This window comes from Tupaia chinensis, unplaced genomic scaffold (genome assembly GCF_000334495.1).
Source record: "Tupaia chinensis unplaced genomic scaffold, TupChi_1.0 Scaffold000135_1, whole genome shotgun sequence".
Taxonomy (NCBI): domain Eukaryota; kingdom Metazoa; phylum Chordata; class Mammalia; order Scandentia; family Tupaiidae; genus Tupaia; species Tupaia belangeri.
The window spans coordinates 166,492-187,575 of NW_006159604.1; the positions used below are offsets into that span (position 1 = coordinate 166,492).

The window sequence follows — 21,084 nt, forward strand, 5'->3', positions numbered from 1 at the left end:
TTAATGACTCTCAGTCAGTTCTAAGAAGATTCACAGAAAAAGTAGCTCTTGCCCAAATTGGCTAACAAAGAAATTCATTCTATTCCTGAGACATTTATCATGCTTAGGGAAGTCAGATAGTACAGAGAGGGATTCATTTAAAAACATGGGCATATTTTAAGGTTGATGGGATGGTTGTTTGGAAGCCTTTTGTCTCAGGACACACAATTCCCAAAGCGAGGATCATGCCTCTAGTTTTATTTCTGCTCCATCCAAGGAACCAAGCACAGAACTTGGTACAGTAACTCCTGACTCCTCGTGAATGGCAGGCAAATATACCCCAGAAGTTTCCCTAGTAACAGATCACTCCACTTCAGATTTTTTAAACAATTTTTTTAACTGAAACATAACATAGATTCTTAAAAGTACATGAATCATAAATGAAAGCTTAATGAAGGTTTACTAAATATGCACATCAGTGTAGCCACAACCCAGATAATGAAATAGAACGTCTCTAGCTCTTCAGAAGATCCATATGGGTCCCCTCACAGTCGCTCCTCTACTCCTCCTCAAAGTTAACCACTATCCTGACCTCTATTATTATTGGTTAGTTTTGCCTTTTTCTGACCTTTTTATTGACTATATATTCTTTTGTGTCTGGTTTAATTCAACATTGTGAGATTAACACATACTTGTTGAATGTAAACAGTAGTCTATTCATTTCATTGCTACATTGATTTCAGTAGGTGAGCACATCAATACTTACCCATTTCACTGTTAATGAACTTTTGAGTTGTTTCCAGTTTTGGTGTATTATGAATCGTGCTCCTGTGAACATTCTTGCGCATGTCTTTTTGCACATGTGTACATACATGTGCACATTTCTGCTAGATAAACAGATGCTCCCTGATTTATGATCATTTGACTTAATGATTTTTCAACTTTATGATGGTGTGAAAGTGCTATATTCAGTAGAAACCGTACTTCAGATTTTGAATTTTGACATTTTCCTGCACTAGTTATATGTGGTATGATATTCGATTGAGATGAGGGGCAAGACTTTGATATCTGAAATCATCCTGAAGAGCACTATGCCTGCTAAATCATCAACAGGTGTTAATGCCCCGGTGCCTTCTACTAGCAATTCTAGAGCCTCATCAAAAGAGAGAGAAATTGATGACCCTGTTCCTGTAGCATTCCCATTATTCAGCAATTAATTTTAACTCAGTGCTTTAAATATTCTTCAGGTCCAGTGTGCTTTCAGCTGTGTACATTAATAATGAGTACCCATATAACCATTATGTTTTTCATTTTCAGTTCAGTATTTAATAAATTATGTGGGATATTCAACATGTTATATAAAAATAGGCTTTGTACTAGATAATTTTGTCCAACTATAGGCTAATGTAAGTGTTCTGAGGGTATTTAAGGTAGGCTAGGCTAAGTTATGATGTTCAGTAGGTTAGCTATATATTTTATAATTATTATTATTTTTGGAAAGGTTTTTGTTATAGAGCACGTGCACTTGCCAGAAAGACAGAGAGAGACAGAAAGACAGAAAGCAAGAAATCATCCCCCAGGGGGGATGACCACGCCACAATCTCTTCTTCTCCATTCTCCTCTCAGGATCTTGGGCACGCACGCACACGTGTCTGGTGTGAGTTTAAGCCACTGTGTCTGGGACTCAAACTGTGGTCGACTGCATGGGAGTCCAGTGACATAGCCATTATGCCATCTTTTGGTCCCAGGTTAGGTATATTAAATATAATTTTGACTTAACAATATTTTTAACTTAGAATGGGTTTATGGGTAACCCCATCAAAATCGAGGGGCCTAGGTCTATCTATTATCTATCATCTATCTGTTGATCTATCATTTAACCTACCCATCATCTAACCTCTTTATTATGTTTCTACTGGCTCTTTTTATTTCTCTTGGTCCTGTCTTTCATATGCCTGATAATTATCTATGCAACAAAATTTTTAAAAATTGTTGAAGCTTTGAATATTGTTTTTTGTTTGTTTGTTTGTTTTTTCCTGAGAGAGAATTTTCTTTGGCCTTTACCAAAAACTAGAGGGCCCAGCCTCTATGACAGCCGGTAGCATACCGGACTGAGGAGCTGGAGTCCACATGCTGATCATGGTTCAAAACCCTGGCGTATTAGGCCTGAAAACACACAGGGTATATATATGCATACATACCTAGGATCTTGGTGGGATGGAGGGTTGGAGAAAGGGATTTTGACATGACTAAGTCCTGTGAAGGAAGCTTTTCTCTCTTTCTCTTGTTTTCCCATGCCCACATATGTGCTCTGTCATAAATTAAACAAACAAAAAAAAGAAGTTAGAAGAGTAGCAGGTGACTTCAGTCTTATCAGGGTTAAACTTATTGGAGATTAGGTTTTAGTTAATTTTTGTAAAAATCTGACTTATTTCTGATTTGCTCTTACTACTAGAATATATCCCTTCAAGGGTCCCAAAGTAAAGTACTAGGGCATTTATTGCAGCTTCTCTTCCTTGGCAGGCTTGGAACTCCAATTTATAATATTTTCTAAATCTGTCCAGCACCAATGAGATTGCTGAGAGCTACACTTCTCTCTCTTAGAAGCCTCTTTCTATTCATTTTCTCAGCCCTTTAAAGTCTCTGATGAATTAACATGTGTTTCAAAGGGGCATTGCAGCCTAGAATGGCAAGTTCACCTTAGTAAGCTTCTCTTTGCTCTGGAATCTTGATCCTTCAATTTCTGGCTGTTTGGTAACTCACTGATGACTTCAAATAGGTTCTTTTTTTAAATAGAGGCAAATTTCATATTACAGAAAATTAACCATTTTAAAGTGAACTATTCAGTTGCATTTAGTAAATTTATAATGTGCAACAACTACCTCTGCCTACTTACAAAATATTTTCATCACTCAAAAAGAAAACCCTATACCAATTGATCTGTTAAGACTATTCCTTTTAAAATCCAACATTTCTAGTTGTTCAGAGATGAAGAACTGATCTGCTACAAACTAGTCCATAATAGCCAGAAGGAAAAGTCTTTTGTTTTTGATTTGACTATTGCAATGTAATTTCTACAGGCAGTGTGCCATTTGGACTTAAAAAAAATAACTTGGTTATGATTTTAAAACAATACATGATTTTTGTAAACATTTAAATAATTTAAAAAGTAGAAATAATTAAAAATGAGTAATAATACTAACATCAAAGAATGACCCATTTATTGTTTGTGTATATTTCTCTCTATTAATTTTTATGTGTATCAGACAATCAGGATCTAAGTATACACACTTGCCAACATTCTTCACAAATCAGTCGAGAGATCACAATTCTGTCACATATTTTTTTTTTTCACTACAATTATTTGATGACTTGTCCATGCTTGTTTTTGTATACTGAATAATATTCCTTTTAAAGAGGTATCAAAATGTGTGTTACCACATTCATAGACATTTGTTTCCAAATCTTAAAAATAAATCCCTTATAAACAATCAATTCTATCTTTTTTTTGCATTCTGATATATATCCTTAGGAATGCATTTACTAGGTTAAAAGGTATGAACATCATTGCAAAGGCTTATGATACATTTCTCGAATGACTTTTGCAAAAAGTTGTTGCAGTTTGCTTTTACCTTTGTAGGTGGGGTGTTTCATAGTTATTGAGAAAAATGATTTCAACATTAACTGAAGGTTGTCTTTAGTTTTCCATCTCCCTGGGTTACCATTTGCCCACAAAAAATTTAATGAGCATAATTAAGAAATATTTCCAATCAGTGAACATGCCAGTAGTGTGTAATTTAATGTAGAACGATTTAGGTGGTCCTGCACCACTCTTGCCTCTTTCAATCATAAATTTTAGACAACGAATCTAATAAAAATTCCATATATATTCCTTAGCATATTAGTTAATATCAAAGTCATTAACTAGTTTATACCTTAAAGGTCTGTAAAGCCTTTCAATGCGGATGATAAAAGATATTTAAATTCACTTAATAAGAGTCAATGAAATTGGCCCATTTCTGATATATATCCTTAGGAATGCATTTACTAGGTTAAAAGGTATGAACATCATTGCAAAGGCTTATGATACATTTCTCGAATGACTTTTGCAAAAAGTTGTTGCAGTTTGCTTTTACCTTTGTAGGTGGGGTGTTTCATAGTTATTGAGAAAAATGATTTCAACATTAACTGAAGGTTGTCTTTAGTTTTCCATCTCCCTGGGTTACCATTTGCCCACAAAAAATTTAATGAGCATAATTAAGAAATATTTCCAATCAGTGAACATGCCAGTAGTGTGTAATTTAATGTAGAACGATTTAGGTGGTCCTGCACCACTCTTGCCTCTTTCAATCATAAATTTTAGACAACGAATCTAATAAAAATTCCATATATATTCCTTAGCATATTAGTTAATATCAAAGTCATTAACTAGTTTATACCTTAAAGGTCTGTAAAGCCTTTCAATGCGGATGATAAAAGATATTTAAATTCACTTAATAAGAGTCAATGAAATTGGCCCATTCATATTCACCTTTTATTCAGTTTTCTTAATCATCTTTAGGTTTCCCATTCCCTAGAATCAGGTTCTTATAGTTAACTCATATGAAACCTTGATAATGCATTACTTAATTTTAAAATGAATTTTAACATCAAACAAAATACAATCTTTTGCATTTAAAAGGATGTAATAATGTATATCCATAGTCTTTTGTAAATGCATAAAAACACCTTGGATGAATACATAGTAATTACTAAGAGGAGTACCTGGGGGATGGATGGAGCGGTTTCTGAGTGGATGATATATAGTGTGCAAGGGACGTTTGAGCCATGTCAAGGTATTACTTATTCAAAAAACTAGACAATCTGGACAATAATGTTTTTATTTTAAAAAAGCAAAAAAAAAAAAAGGACATGTAAAAGAATGTCTATTGCCATATTATTTGTAAGCATGAAAAAATGAGAAACGTTAACATTCATTTAATGGAGGAAAGATAATTCAGTTATAGTATAGTCAAAGAATTGATAAGATTTTTCTTACCACTTAAATGGAAGAGATAGTTACCAGATTTCTAGTTTGACTGAATTCTGGTACCATCAGTTGAGAAAGGGGGTAGAGAAGTTGAGATGTGGGTAGGCCAATTATGCATTCAGTTTTGGAAATGTGTAGGAGGTGTCTGTTGAATATCTAGGTAGATATGTCTAGTAGGGATTTGAATATCTGAATCTGAGACTCAGAAGAGAGTTCAATACTGAATTTATAGATGTGTGAGTCAGCAGCATAGAAGTGGTAAAGCACCATACATAGATCATACTCAGGGAGAGAAGTATTGAAGGCAAGTTTTAGTGCTGAGGACTTCTTATTTCTATGAAGCAAGAAAATAATGAGTATTATTTTGCAAAAATCATACATGATTTATAGGGTTATTAGCATTTTAAAAGTTTCTTTTCTCCCTCTCTGATCAAATTAACATAAATAAATAAAGTTAAATAAAATCACTTTAAAAAGGTTATTTTCTTCTTTTTTAAAATTTTAAAAAAGTTTTGCCAATAGAGTGCTTGCATTAGCTAAAGAGAGAGAGATACAATGAGAGGGAAAGTGAGAAATCATCCCCCATGGGGGATGGTCACACCCACAATCTCTTCTCCTCCATTCTCCTTTCAGGACTTTGGGTACACATGCACATGTTCCTGGTAATGATCTTAAAGCTGCCAGGTCTGGGACTCGAACTTTGATTGACCGTGTGGGAGTCCAGTGCCTTAAGCACCACACCATCTGCTGGCTCCCCACTTTTTTTTTCCTGAGAGAGAGAGAGAGAGAGAGAGAGAGAGAGAGAGACCTTGACTGGTCTTGTCATTCTTTGATCATCTCCTCAGCCTTTCAGCCAGGCAGGATAGCAGCCACATGAGGGTGCACCAAGCATGTTCTTAGTGTTTATTCTGGATGACCTGGAATTCAAACTTGGGCCTCCCAGGTGGCTCCAGTAATGTGCACCAACACCTTACCACCTATGCTACTGTGACTGGGCTGAGATTATTAGCATTTTTAATGTTCTTAGTATTTTTTCCAATTTATTAGGTGTTTTGTACTTTCTTATTGTTCTGAGTTTAGTATAAATACAGTGTCTTGTGACTAGTAGGTGTTGGATGAACTGTATCTTGTTGGGGTCAAAGATGAGAATTCTGAAAGATTTAGTACTAAGTAATGTAAAACTATATATTTGGGTGATTGGGTCAGCTACTCTGAAGCCAGTCTTGCGGACAAAGTAAAGAGACAAGAAAGAAAAGGGAATGGGCATCTTACTGAGCATCTTCCATGAGCCAGAAAATATACTAGATTAAAAAAATATATATATATATAATACACACACATATACATGTATATATATATGTGTGTGTATATATGTGTGCATATATATTGTATATATATATTTGTAATATATATGTGAATATATATATATATATATATATTCACATATATATATATGAGTCCACGGGAAAATTGAATTAAAGGATTATTTGGTGCAAAAAAAATTGAAATTCATGCATAGGTTTTCATAATATGCATTTTCCATGTACTTTGAAGACCTCTTATATGATACCCTATTTAATTGTAACAATAGACTTAGAAGGCTTATATCTTCCCAACAGTGTATTGATAATATAATTGGGGCTCAAAGAGGTTAAATGACTTGCCCAAAGTCACTTTTGAAAAAATATATAACAAAAACTCATGATTCCCAACCCTGGCGTACCTGCGTCATCTGCTTTTTATTTATTTGTTTTTTGCTCTGGCTCAGTGTTTTTTTTAAATTAATTAATTATCATAATCTTGTTTATATTACATTGAATCACATATAACTTTACAGTGTATTACATTTCTTTTTCCAGAAGGAATACCTAAAATACACATTCCTGGCCTTCTCAGAAGATTTGGTTTAGCAGATTTCTAGTTTGGTCCTGGGTGATGAGATTTTAAAATACTGCATGAGTGATTCTGCTGTGCAATTTGGGTGGTGGCTAGCAGCAACAGTTCTGGATTTAGATGGACTGTAATGTGATTCTTCTCTCCAGGTACTAGCACTGTGAACTTGGGCAAATTATTCTAAATCTCGGTTTATTAATCTTCATGGTGAAGATTATAGTAGACCTAACCTACCTTGTGCCAATGCACACATTCCAAAACATGTGTACTGGATGGTTTCCCTTTTCCCTTCTAGATCCCTGTCCTACCTGGCTCTGTGTCCTAAGTGGCTGGGTTGTACTGCCCCATATCAAGAAGCTCCCTTGCTGTCCAGCTTCTAATTGGGTTCATCCAGCAGGAAGTCAGAATTAAGAGGAGACTGTTGGTATTGATCACCCCGCAGTTGTCTCTTTGCCAGTTTGTTACAAGTTGAGAGTGACTGTGTTCCTCTATCTTAGGCCCACAGCTCCTGTTATGTGGCTCTCTTCTACAGCTACTGCTACAGTACTTTCTGGAGCCCAGTAAATTCCTTCTCTCCCTTTTTCCTTAAGCAAAAGAGGTAAAGGGTGTCTGGCTATTGCTAATCCTGGTAAACTACACCATCCTTTAACCCTGCCTGTTTTTTTTTTTTTTTTTTTTTTTTAGAATTGTCCCCTCATTAAACTCTCAATTACTTCATTTGAGTGCACCATCTGTTTCCTACTTGGACCCTGACAGGCACTACAGATAGAGCGCTTAACACAGCTCCCAGCACAGAGTAGATTCTTCATAAATGTCATTAAACACAAAGTTGGGTAGGGAATTCTTCAAATGGATGCATTTTGTTCCTTCATTTGATGTTTTTTCTGAAAATTAAATTTCTAAAGAATCTGATTTAAGCAGAATTCAGGTAATAAGGATATTTGATCGACTAGATTTTCTTTTTCTTTTTAAATTTTCTGCTATATTCTGCTTTCTAGAGAGGGAGACATATATTTGATTGGAAAATAAATTCATATTTAGGATTGTGTAAAAAAGAGAAACTACTTCTTGGAGAATGTCCTGAAATGAGTGTATATCCAAACAGCATGAAATAGACCTGGAATAGCAGCATCCTGAATGTTTTTACTAAGGCATCACTTAATTTCTCCTAATGCACAGGATTCTTTTGAGAATCAAATGAGATAAAGTACATAAAGTGCTTGACATAGAAACTGAAACACGATGTAAATAACTCCTTTCACTTGCCCTCTCAGTCTGTGTCCAAGACTTTGGCAGATTGATAGCTCTGAGTCCCTACAAGATAATCAGTCATCATCACCCACAGGTTCCAAGTAGTTTCTAGACTGCATTTCTTCAGGCAGGAAAGTGGGTGATGTGATTGAAAAAGATGTTCAAAAGTGATTCAAAATCCCAAATAAGTTTCTGATTATTACTTTTTTCAAAAACCTAAAAATTTCAATAACAAGAATTCTCACTTTTTTTCAGAATTTTATGTAAAACAGTTTTGTTTTGTTATTAATACTTAAACTAATTGTTAAACTCCATGATCGCATTTCACTTCTTTGGATTTTTTTTTTTTGCTTGAAATAGCAAGTTTCAGATTTGCAGTCATGTTCTCCATTGTAGTAAACTTTTTAAGCAGCTGTTAAAGCTGCTGATGTCTGATGGAATGGAGATAGGGCAATAACCAGCAAATAGCATCACATATTTTGAATTTTCATTCTCTTTCCACCAGGTTATAGGACATTAACTAAAGACCACTTTACAGAGATCCAGTTCCATCACTGTTTAGAGACTACATGTTAAAATATGCAGCATATATTTTTCGGTGTTGTTTTATAGAAAAGATAGAAGTATATTGGGACCATAATGTGATGAGTTATTTATTCTCCAAGCATAATTCTGTGTACTATATAAAATGAAACTTGCAGATACTGACAAACTGATAATGATGGTGATTTAATTATTTCTTATTGTAATGGCCTCATTACATTATGTTACATAACTAGGGAGCATCAAACTTTCTTGATGACTTTGATCTAAAGAATAGATCAGGGCTGGCAGGTGGTGTGGTGCTTAAGGCACTGGATTCCCACATGACCTACCATGGTTCGAGTTCCAGATCTGGTGGCTCGCTTTTTCACTTTCCCTTTCTCTCTCTCTCTCTCTTTGTGGTCAAATTAAATCATGATAATAATAATAATAATAAAAATAAAATTAAATAAATAATTTTTTTAAAAAAATAGATCGTATTGGTAAGAAGTGTATATGAGCAAAGTTGAGTGTGATAGTATTTTTTCCTTGCTGTAATTTTGTTCCAGAACTAATGACTATTAGTTCCAATTTAAGGTTTTACATAAACACCACAAGAAGTAAGGAGAGTTATTTACTTTGCAACTTTAAAAAATTCATTTCATAAAGTGATTTACCAAAAAAAAAAATCACTTATGCACAATCCCTTATGTCCCTATGTTTCCAGATGTATTAGGTGTTGGTTGAATGATTCACTGTGGAAGTTAAACTAAAAACTAAATTGTTGAAAACCACTATCCTTTGAAAGTCCTTCAAAAAAGAGAAAATTACTCTAAATCATTGTGCAGACCAATGAGAAGTAGGATTGGATTGATAGACGTTTCATTTATTTATGCATTTTTGGTAGCATATTACCAATGTATACATAGACTTCTGTCTCCTCTCTCTCTTTTTTTTTATTGTTTTAAATTTTTAACGAGAGGTTTTTGCTATAGGGCGCATATGCTCGGCAGAAAGACAGAGACAGACAGAAAGCGAGAAATCACTCCCCCCCCCCCCAGGGGGATGGCCACACCACAATCCCTTCTCTTCCATTCCCCCCCCGGGGGATCTTGGACACACACGCACAAGTGCCAGGTTTGAGTTTAACCCACCGGGTCCGGGACTCGAACCGTGGTTGACAACATGAAAGTCCAGTGACGTAGCCATTACGCCAACTGCTGGTTCCTCATTTTTTTTCTCTGTCTCCTGTCTTGAATACAGGCTCAAAATCCAAGGTTTGAAGCAGGAACACCTCCATTTTGAACTCCTTTCTATATTGCAAATGTGTTTTTCCTTTAGCCTAGAGTAAATAGTGATTGACATTCACGTTGTCCTTGCTAAATAACCTGAAACTCCATACCCAAAGGTGTTCCATGGCAATATAACCAACGGTCACCAGACTCATTTGCCCTGACCATTAAGATTCCATTGTGTTTAGGGAGGGATGAAACATACCCTTAGGAATGATTAACCTGCTTGTTTCCCTCCTGTAAACTGCTTCTACACTGTAAACGCCTACCCCCTACCCTTTCAAGCCCACCTTGCTTTGTTCTTGTAATCTCCATGTCAACCAGGAAAAGAATGAGATTTTTGCCTTTATAAGCACCCCTTACCTTTCACTTGGGGCTGCAGGTTTCAAGAGACAGGAGTCCTCCCCTAGTCCATAAACTCCAATAATTTGACTATGTCTGGATGTCCTCTTATTTCTCACTAGACTATAACAGTTTCTTCCTTCCTCTTCCCTAAACCTAGGTCTGATTGGTGACTTGTAAAGTCAACCCCTTCATGCCTTACATCCTCGTTTAACTGTGCATTTTATGGCCTTTTTTAGTCATTTCGCAATGCATATTACTATATAAGGATTCTTCCATATTCTACAGTAAAGAAACCTTTTTAACCTTGTTGAATTTATCATCTCTCAAATTTATTTGACCATATGACCTTTTATTTTTCAATGTAATACCTAGGAAATAATGAAAGGATTTTAGTCCATTTATATAGCTATAACAGAAAAAATATCAGAGACTAGGTGATTTATAAAGAAAAGAGGTTTGAGGCTGGCAGAAGGCATGGTGGTTAAGGGTGCTGGACTCCCACATGGTTGACTGCGGTTCAAGTCTCGGACCTGGCGGCTTGCTTTCTCACTTTCATTCTCTCTCTCTCTCTCTCTGTCCCTCTCTGGTCAAATTAAAATAAATAAATGAATTAATAAAATTAAAGAAAATAATTCTTTTAAAAAAAGGAAAGAAAAGAGGTTTATTTGGCTTTTGAGTCTGGTGGCTGTAACATCCAAGGAGCAGACATTTGGCTGGCCTTTGATGTTAATCACAACATGGAGAAAGGAAGCAGTAAAGAAAATGGGTGTGTACAAAGAGAGAGAGACCTGAGGGCAGCTTACGTGTTTTTATAACAACCTGTATCATAGGAACTAATTACGAAGAGCTAAGATAGCTTTATCCTATTTATAAGGGAACTGTCCCCATGTCCCAAATACTTCCACTAGGCCTCACTTCCCAACACTGAGGCATTGGGTGTCAGACTACAGAATAAGATTTCAGAGGGAAGACTGCATTGAAGCCACAGAGGTGGTCAACTAGGCCCCTACAAGGGAAAGCTGAATGGAACATTTCCATGGGCACATGCACTCCTTCCTTTTTTGAAACACTTCCTGAATTTTGTTTCCAGAAAGCTACACTCATGATTTTCCACCTACTTACCATTTTTTGTTGAATCCTTGTTTTCCTAAACTATAATGTTCAGAGTATTCCCAAGTCTAAACCTTCCACCCTCTTTTTTATATATACCTATCCCTTAGGGGAATTCATCCAGGCCTAGGGATGATACCCAGATTTATACTATAGCTTACAACTACTGTATTTGCAAATCTAAAAATGCCTAAAATTTAACATAACCAAACCAGAAATTTTGATGTTCTGTTACCCCATGTGTCACAAAACTTCTCTTCCTGTAATGTTATCTAACTCTATAAAAGCCAACATTTATTTATTTATTTACTATATTTATTTTTTTAAATTTTTATTTACATTTAATTGCTATATATCTTTACAGTGTATGACATGGTCTTTCCCATCACACATTTAGTACTTATTAGTCAAGACAAAGACATTACCATATACATTATCATCAGCAGGTAACTTTTAATTTTTGTTTCTATTAAATGTGTTGTTTGTTTTTTTTCCTGACCTCCTCCCACCCACCCCCATTACCACTCCCATGCTGTCTTCAATATTTTATAGTTGTCCTCCCTTGCTATTATACCTTCTAGTCTTTCAGTTTAAGTCAAATGACTTGAAGTAACCCATATATTCTTTTTCTTTCACACTGCAGTGTTCGATTCATAATCAAATTTTGTCAACTTTTTGTTCAAAATATGTCCTAGTGTGACCATTTCTCATCACCTCCTGTTTACCACTCTAATTCCAGATACTACTGTAGGTATTACCTTTTACTCTCTTAATACAATTATATTGCTTTGTCCTAATGTTTCTGAACTTCTGCATTCTTTGCTGTCTCTTTCCTAGCCTTTGAGACAATCTATCAGTGGAGATATCTTCTCGATTCTTGATTCAAGCCTCAGTCCTGAATATTATTTAAAAAAAATCTCTTTGTTTCTGTATGCTGATGCTGGAAACATCCAGTCATTTGACAAACATTTATACAGTGCCCCACAGGTTCCAGGGACAGTTCTAGGGAACAGAAATATAATGTGAACAAAACGAATGTCACAGCTGTCTATGGAACATGCAGTTTAAATTGGGTAGATAGGTAATAATTTATATTTTTTTGTGTGTGTATGGGGAAGTGATACAGAGAAAAATAGAAGTAAGTATGGGAATATCAGAAGTGCTGAGGAATGTTTGTTATTTTTATAAAGAATGGCCAGAGAAGGCTACTCTGAGAAAGTGACATTTGAGCAAAGCTGGAAGGAGGTAAAAGTGAAAATTTTGTTACCATCTGGAGAAAGAGCACTCTGTGCAAGAGAACACTTAGTGCAAAAGCCTAAAGTAAGACTGTTCCTGGTGTGTTCAAGGAGGCTGTATTTAGCTATTTATTGTCGAATAAGTTATCCCCAAACGTAGTAGCTTAAGAAAGACATTTCGTATCTCATAATATCTGTAGGTAAAGAATATAGGTTTGCTTACCTAGATAACCTCTGTTTCCCAAGGCTGAAATCAAGGTGTTAGGCAGGCTGCAATCATCTCAAGGCTTGACTCAGAGAGGATCTGCTTCTTACTCACATAGCTCCTGGCAGAGTTCAACTCTCACAGTGGGCTAAAGGTCTAAGCTCATTGATGGCTGTGGGTCAGAGGCATCCTTGAGTCACTTTGTTTGTGACCCCACCATAGAGAAATTCAAAATGTGGCTGCTGTCTTCCCTCTGAGCAAGCAAGAGAGCAAGAAGGGGTGAGCAAGATGGAATCATTTTGAGTAACCCAATCTCTGAAGTGATATCCCATCGCTTTTGTCATTTTTTATTTGTTAGAAGCAAGAAACTAAGTCCATTCTCCATTCAAGAGGAGGGGATTATACAAGGGTGTGAATAATCCCCAAGAGGTGGGGATCACTGGGGGGCCATTTAATAAAGAGTGCTTACTACAGAGGCCATTGTGACAAGAGCAAAGTGGAGTAGGGGAAATAGTGATAGAAAATGAGGCCAGAAAGGAGGAGGAAGGCTCAGAGCATGCACAGTCTTGTTGACTCTTAGGTGGAAGTGATTTTTAAGAAAACCTCCTAGGCTGTTTTGAGGAGAACAGGACAATGTGAGTGTAAGAACTGACTCAGGAAGAACAAAGGTTTTAGGACTGAGATGTGGGACACCTCATTTGGAGGTTGTAAAGAGGATAAGTACCCAGCAGAAGACTGAGAAACAGCAGCCTGTGAGGTAGGAGGACAGCCAGAAGGAATTTTCTGAGGTAATAACATGCATTTTCAGTAGCCATGAAATTCTCATGACTTACACAGGAGTATGCCTTGGGGATATAAAGATAAAAGTGAAAAGCTAACATGGGTAAGGTAATTTCTGTTCAGCCTCCTCAGCAGAGATTGGAAATGGATGACTCTAACCACAGCATGAGTGGGAGAAAAGGAGACACACGTACACCATGCATTTGAATATACTCTTCATTTTTCCATAGGCCTCAGCATTCCCTATTGCTATTATATTCTTTTTGAACCAATTTATACATCAATGTCTAGACTTTTGGAGGTATTTGAGTGTGAGAATTAGGTAGTTGGAGCCATTTAAGTTATTTCATATTTCTAGATGTATCTCTTTTAGTTCAATTTAACAGAAAACAGAAGCACAAATAATCCATTTCAGTGAAAGTATGAGCCAGGGCAATTTCCTAACATTGATGAAATTAAATATTTTTGTTCTAAAAAAAATCAGCAATATTAAGGATAATTAATAGCTGTAAAGCATTTGACAAGCATTATCTCATTTAAATCATACTGTACCTATGTGATATATTTATCATTATTATTATACTTCTTATATAATGAGGTGAATGGAGTTCAAAGAGCTTAAGTAACTTGCTCAATGTCATATAGTAAGAAGCAGAGCAGGCTCTTGAACCCAGTTTATGGTCAATTTTCCATTCTAGGTAAAATTGATTATGGTGTCTGAGAGAAGGGTCAGTCTCATCGGGAGCTGTGAGAACACACTCTTGACAAGGGGCTTGGGAAGGCAAATCAACTATTAATGTGTGCTGTGTAGATAAAGTAGTTATCTCCAAATGTGAGTTTTCATAAAATATTTATTATAAACTCAATTGGAGGAAGCTGTGTTTTTTGCAGAAATTAATCCCTAAACTTCCATTGGCTTCTTTTGGAGGAAAAGCAGATACAGATACACTAGCACCTGGAGCAACACCACACCTATGAATTCAGGGAAACCATCATGGTGGCATCCATTTTAGATACTCAGGTTGAAAGTCCCCTTTGAATAGCCACAAGGAAGCATTAGACATATTTAGAAATCCATAATAAGTTATCTGAGACACATATAGCCAAAGGCCACAAGTATCTTCTTTTCTTTTTTCTTATTTATTTTTAGAGAGATTTTTGCTATAGAGAATGTGTGCTTACCAGAGAGAGAGAGAGAGGGAGAGAGAGACAGAGAGACAGAAAGCGAGAAGTCACCCCCCCCCCATGGAGTGGGGGGATGTCCATGCCGCAATTTCTTCTTCTCCAGTCTCCTTTCAGGATTTTGGACACACACACACATGCACTTCCAGTGTGAGTTTTAAGCCACTGGGCCTAGGACTTGAACCATAGCCGCCTAAGTGGGAGTCCAGCAATGTAACCATTATGCTAACCGCTGATCGCACATTATTTTCTGAAGCCATTTCTCTGCTGTTCCACTTCACTTTATTCTGAAAATAATAAGGAAGCCACAGTGACTCAGTTGGCTCCCATGCCACCATCTTCCCTTTTCCCAGGCTTTGGGATGAAACTGCCCTTGTGAAAGGAAATTTAAATTATGGTGTAGCTAGGATGCTATTGCCATTCACAATTCTTTTCTGCAGTATTTCAAATTTCAGTGCTTTAGGTGGTTATAGAAATAAATATTTAATATAATGATTACATTCATATTATTTCATGTAGAAATATTCCTTTGTCCTGTGATATGACATTTATTGGGATTCTCAAATTTATTCCCATGTTTTATTCTTTGAAGTGAAACAAAATTCAGCAGTAGCAAATGTTGACACTGTGGAGCTCAAATCAGTTTTATGTTTTAAGCTGATGTCCTATCTTTGTTCATAGAGTAATTTGTACCTTCTAGCTGTAAGCACCAGGATTGTGGATTAATTGAGTCATAAATTAATGGCAGAGTTTCTAAGTCTAGGTTAATGGTAAAGGGTAGATCTGCAGATTTCAAATCTTTCAGCAGACTGTTTCAAATGAAATCTATGAAATTCAATTTAAAAAACAGATACAAATAGAGCCGCTCTGATTGAACTTTTCCTTAGTGGGTATCTCTGAGCCACAACACTTGAGCCTCTCCCTTGTTCTGTAGTGGCCTTAGAGTAACTTCATTGAACTCCCAAGATGTCTAGTAGCTTGAAAAACACAAGAGTATAGGATTAGCACAAGGGCATACAGTACTCAAGGTAGAGCTTAAAACTTGTAGTAGGGACCAGCAGATGGTATAGTGGTTACGTCTCTGGACTCCCATGTGGCCAACCTTGGTCTGAATCCTGGACCCGGTGGCTTAAACTCATGCTGCACACATGTGTGTGTGTGCCCAAAATCCCAAAATCCTGAGAGGAGAAGGGACTGTGGTGTGGCCATCCCCTTTCACTTTCTGTCTCTGTCTCTCTGTTGAGCATGTGTGCCTTATAGCAAAAATCTCTCAAAAAAAAAAATATATATAGTCAAGGCTGGAACCAGGAGAAGGAATAGTGGCAGGATTCTGAAATGGAAACTCATTTAAATATTGAGATAAAGTATGGACATGGCTAGGAATCTGATCGATACAGACAGCATCCCATAAAGGGGGCAGGTAAAGGTAAGTGGTACCTTCAAGGTTACGAAAACAGAGAGAGAACAAATATTTTGGAAAGGAGAAAAAGGTCAATTATAAGAGGTTAGAGGGACCAGCAGGTTGTGTAGTGGTTGCGGCGTTGGACTCCCACGTGGCAGACTGTGGTTCGAGTCCTGGACCCTATGGCTTGAAACTCACGCTGGATGAAGGTGTATCCATGACCAAAATACTGAGAGGAGAATGGAGGAGAAGGGATTGTCACTTGGCCATTCCCCTGGGGCTGATTTCTCACTTTGTCTCTCTCTGTGCCCTATAGCAAAAGTCTTTTTTTCTCAAAAAAAAGGGGGGGATAGAAACTGTGAGGTTTCCCACAGGGAACACAGGGAAATCAGGGAACACATAGAAAGGTATAGGAAGGGTGGAGGGAAACAGAAACAGAGAGAGAGGAAGGAAAGGGTGAGAGAAGGGAAAAATGCTAACTTTAGGTTGAGAATGTCTCATATAAATAAAAGCGGGATAGACTTCAGGAACAAATACACTGATGAGAAAGCAGTTAAATGACCAAGGGTATAAAAAAGCTGGTCTATTGTTTATGAAAAGAGAATATATGATGGTGCTTATTAAAATGCTAAGTCCTGCAGGATTCTAAGGGAAAAAACATTACTTTTGGAATAAAACTGTCTTGTGAGATACCAGACAGGATAGAGTTAAATAAATGAAATATGCTGAGGAAAGTCGAATGTGGAGAGGAACCATCTGGCAAAATCTCCACTATGCCCACACCGCCTTCTCTCTCGATGTCCTTCCCTAGGGGGCTTGAAACAGCTGTGTTGAGATGCTAGACCCAGAGTTTTCACATTCATATCAAAAGTGAAACCCCAAATGTCTGCACTGCTGCTGATTAGAGAGCATTTGGGTGGTACAATATTGAAATGATTTGTGGCACATTGGACTCCTTTGCTTTGAAACACCAACTTGTTGTGTTTTTATTTTTTTTCCCCACTGCTTCTTGGCTCAGCTTTTATTTTCAAATTTCTTTGCTTTATTGCTGTATTGTCTCTACTGGCAATAAATACAGAGTTTTAAAGAAATGCTTTTTATATATTCTGTTGAAACTGTTATTTCAGTGCTGCATGGTATAGTGAAAGGAAAAGAGGCTTCAGGGTCAGTGAGATCTGTGTGCAAATTCATCACTTAGGTAGTCTAACCCATCTAATTTCTCTGAATCAAGTTTCATCATCTGTAAGATGGGAATCGCCATAGTTATCTAACATGGATGCTATAAATAATAAATGATATGTAGACAGTAAAGCATCAGTGTAGTGCCTGACATATAGTCTTCACCCAAAATATGGTAGTTGCTCCTACTTTTGTCATTCAGTCCTTATAATGAAAACATATTTTTTCTAACTTGCACAAATTTGTGTGTGTGCATGCCAATGTATAAAACACAATGAAATCAAGACCAGCAGATATTGTAATGGCTATGCTGGACTCCCTTGTAGTTGACCATGGTTCGAGTCCTGGACCCCATGTCTTAAACTTACGCCATGTGCATGTGCATGTATGCCCAAGATCCCGAGAGGAGAATGGAAGAGAAGGGATTGTGGTGTGGCCATCTCACCGGGGGGTAATTTCTTGCTTTCTGTCTCTCTGTCTCTTTCTGGTGAGAACACATGCCCTATAGCAAAAACAAACAAACAAACAAACAAAAAACACAATGAAATTTATTATTAGTGATAGTCTTCTGATTATTGTAAAGGAATTTGATTTAACCCTGAATGATCTATTGGATTGTCAGATGTCATGAAAAATTTATCTATGCAAAAATGCATCATGACTTTTCCAACAGCCCAATAAAATGTAAACGTTATTTATGTATCAAGCAGAATTGTTCTTAGGACACATTTTCTCATAGTTTACACTTTTCAAATTTCTAGAGGTTCTTTGGTATTATACTGAAATACTGTAAGGTCACTAGGAGTAAGGGAAGGTAAGTGGAAAGCTCAGGGGACATGCTTTAAGGACACCCATTCTTACCTTTGCTTCAACCAGAGAAACTCATTTTTACCAGAAAATCATAGACAATTGGTACTAGAAACTAAGGGAAGAAAGTATTTCAAGAAGTAGGGAATATAAATGATTTTGAATGCTAGGAGCAAAAAAATGTGGAGCTTTAAAAGTTCATTGGCCTTTGTAGAGGAGATAGAAATCCAAGACAGGGTATTTTATAGCCATGGTCCAGAATGTTGGGGGCAGTGGCCCGAGTGTCTGGCCAGTGGTCTGACATGAAGTCATATATCATGATCTATCAATAGGATCAATAAGCCAGGGACGGAGGAGTAGCCTTCCTAACTCCCTCATACCGTATTCTCTGTAGGAACTGAGGCATTTTGCTTTTTCTCATTTACCTGAAGAGGGTAATTACATATCATGAACTTTCTAAAAGGTGTTAATTAAAGGATAAAAACATGGTAGAATGTCGTACCAGAGCCACTAGAGGACTAGGCAAAGTGGTAGAACATCAGTGACTGGTAAATCAGATAGGTCAGAGATCTAGCCAGCTCTTGAACATCAGCTGAGTCATCTACTCTAAGGCATTTTGGAAAGCAGCTAGGACCTGAGAAGTTATCAAGGGCAGTGATCAAGAAATAAGTCTTTAAAAATGATATAAATGAAATCACCTGCTTGGACAAAGGGGAAGATCATCTAGGGAGCATCTTAATAGAGAGTGGGGGGAAAAGATCAAATAATTATGTCGAACTCTATAATCCCTGAGTTTGTTTGTAGTTCTGACATGTTATCATTTTCTATCTAGTGCATACTCGGAAGCATTGCCTTTGAAAACTTTCTTACATGTTATCATGCCTTCAGCAAGCACATAGTCCATTGGAAAGAATAGGACAGGAGCTAAGCAATGTACTAGGAGATTTATAGAGTTTGCCTTCCAGGAATCCAATGCTCCTTTCCCATCTAAATGTGCTGTGAAGTGGAAAGTATCTTATATATTTTGGCATAGCGGTTTCTGTGGTACTCCAAGGGTATCCTACATTTTAACATTCAAACGACAAAATTTCTAGCATCAGTGATAGTTCAGTGACCATCGTAGATTAGTCACACATCCCCTATGCTTGGCAGTATTTTTCAAAGGGGGGGGCCTAATATCTAACTATGTTGAATTCATTTGAAAGACTATAATAAAAATGTGGGTTTATATGCTCTCAAATAGGTGATTCAGAATACCTGAAGGCAAGACCCAGGAGTCTGGATTTTAACTTACCCATCAGGTGACATTTATCCACAGGGTGGAGAACTGCTGCTGCATGAAGTCATTCACTCAGTTTCTTCCCTGCAGCTGGTCTTGATGTGTGATAAATGTGAGCAGATTAAACAGACTCGTTCCCTGTAGTGGATAGTATACATATGTAATATCCCAAATACAGATTTACTTATTTAACTTAAAGTAATTGAGTACATGTTGGTTGCTATTGGATGACACTCTAGTTTCTAGATGCTTCTTTTTTTAAAGATTTATTTTAACTTTATTTATTTTATTTATTTGTTTTAATTTTTCCAGAAAGGAAGAGAGAGAGAAGAGAGAGAGAGAGACAGAGAGAGAGAGGAGAGAGAGAGAGAGAGATGGAAAGTGAGAAAATAAGTCTCCAGGTTCAGGACTTGAACTGCGGTCCACCATGCGGGAATCCAGAGCTCTTTAACCACCATACCACCTGGTGGCCCCCTCCAGATGCTTAGCAATACTCAGATTCTTACCAATCACATTTTTATTTCTGATCAAATATGTTCTGAGTGCATAGGTTTGATGACATTTTTTCAATATCTGTTTTTAGAGGATCTAAGCTTCATTTACCATAGCTCCCGTGAGCACTGGCAGTATATAAGCTGCACCTTATTTTCAGATGAAATGCAATATGGGAGAAACTGAGGAAATGCACTCCAATTGTCTCCTCTTCACAATGATATTATCTGAAGTTCAGAGAAATATCTTGGAGAAAGTGCTAGATTTAAAAGAACAGGCATCTAGATCATACTCAAATACTAAATAATGAAAATATTGACCTCTTGATAGCTAGGATTGATCTCACAATAGTGAGGAAGAACAAAAACTGTCATTATGATAAAGGTGATTTAAGGATAGCAATCTGACCTTTCTTCATTCTGCAAAAGTTACATTATTAAAAACCCAGTGAATTATGACTTACTGAAATGAAATGTTGGTATTAAATTCTATAGTATATTTTTTCTTTCAAGAAAATTTTTGATCCTTTTATTTGCTTTCTTGTAAACTTTAATAGACATGTTAACAGAAAAGCACAGACATTATGAAAGAGTCAGTGGGCAGAACCAAGGCAGAGATAATGAAATGTTTCTAGGAAAACAAACAAACAAAAATCCCAAAAGTTCATTTCCCTTGGTCTCTATCCCTAGAAATATGTCTAAGCCTCTTCCTTATAGCTGCTAAGAGGAAAGAACGTGAGAGTTAGTCTATACATTATTTTTATTTATTTATTATCATCATAATCTTGTTTATATTACATTGAATCACATTTAACTTTACAGTGTATTGTATTTCTTTTCCCAGAAGGAATACCATGCATATCAGTCAATTCAGAGACATTAAAATCCCCATTGTATCATTCAATAGCTTTTCATTATTTTTCCCAATCATTATTATTATTATTATCATTCCAATTATTTTTTTAAACAGCCAATCACTGTTTATCATTTTCCTTGTAAAAAGACTTTGCCTAACATGAAATACTTCTCAGATCAATCCAGTTGAGAATACTATACACGTTATCAACAGGTAATAAATCATATCTGTGTCTTACTAATGTCAT

General features: G+C 36.5%; 1 pseudogene; it reads left to right on the top strand.

Annotated features, from left to right (window-relative positions):
• The first annotated feature begins 1,025 nt into the window (after positions 1 to 1,025).
• The window catches only part of LOC102493073 (ATP-dependent RNA helicase DDX24 pseudogene), a 74,567-nt pseudogene continuing 54,508 nt past the window's right edge, over positions 1,026 to 21,084 (top strand).